General features: G+C 43.5%; 1 protein-coding gene across 1 annotated transcript in view; it reads right to left on the reverse strand.

Moving 5' to 3' along the window:
* The window catches only part of ctbp2l (C-terminal binding protein 2, like), a 29,397-nt gene that overhangs the window by 5,849 nt on the left and 22,686 nt on the right, over window positions 1-862 (reverse strand). The window lies entirely within an intron of this gene.

The raw sequence follows: 862 nt of genomic DNA on the forward strand, positions 1-862 counted from the left end.
ACACACACACACACACACACACACACACACACATACAGACACACACACAGACACACACGCACGCACACAGAGGGTGTAATGATGCTGTTTCTCCAGAGGGAGGCAGCAGCACTGAACAGCCAGATTCATGATACAGAATCGGTTCATTGAGAGATCTTGAGGTTTGTTAGCAAGTCTCTACTGGTAGATTATGTACACTGGTGGTCAAAAGTTTGGAATAATTAGGATTTGTAATGTTTTTTAAAGTCTCTTCCGCTCACCAAGGCTGAAAAACAGCAAATCAGCATATTATACTGATTTCTGAAGATCATGTGACACTGAAGACTGGAGGAATGATGCTGAAAATACAGCTGCGCATCACAGAAATACATTACAGTTTAACAGAGATTCACATAGAAAACAGCTGTTTTAAATTATAATAATATTTCAAATTTTTACTGTATTTTTGATCAAATAAATGCAGTCTTGGTGAGCAGAAGAAACTGTTTCAGAAACATTTAAAATCTTAATTATTCCAAATTTTGACCACCAGTGTGAAGCGAATCACGATGAGGCTGTTTGCTCAGCAGAAGCCGTGTGTGTTGTGATGTACCTGTTTGATGGTGAAATCGTTGATGAGGTGATGGTTGTGTTCGTTCAGGTTGCAGTGCAGTGAGACGCAGTCGCTCTGATAAAGAAGGTCCTGCAGTGTGTAAACACGCTGAACACCCAGCGAGCGCTCCAGACCGTCCTGCAGGTACGGGTCGTAGAAGATCACGTTAAAGCCAAACACTTTGGCCCTGACGGCGACGGCCTGCCCCGAACGACCTGCCACACACACACACACACACACACACACACACACACACACACACACACAAAC

The sequence above is a fragment of the Sinocyclocheilus grahami genome, unplaced genomic scaffold, assembly GCF_001515645.1.
Source record: "Sinocyclocheilus grahami isolate Dianchi unplaced genomic scaffold, SAMN03320097.WGS_v1.1 scaffold236.1, whole genome shotgun sequence".
NCBI classification, from domain to species: Eukaryota; Metazoa; Chordata; class Actinopteri; order Cypriniformes; family Cyprinidae; genus Sinocyclocheilus; species Sinocyclocheilus grahami.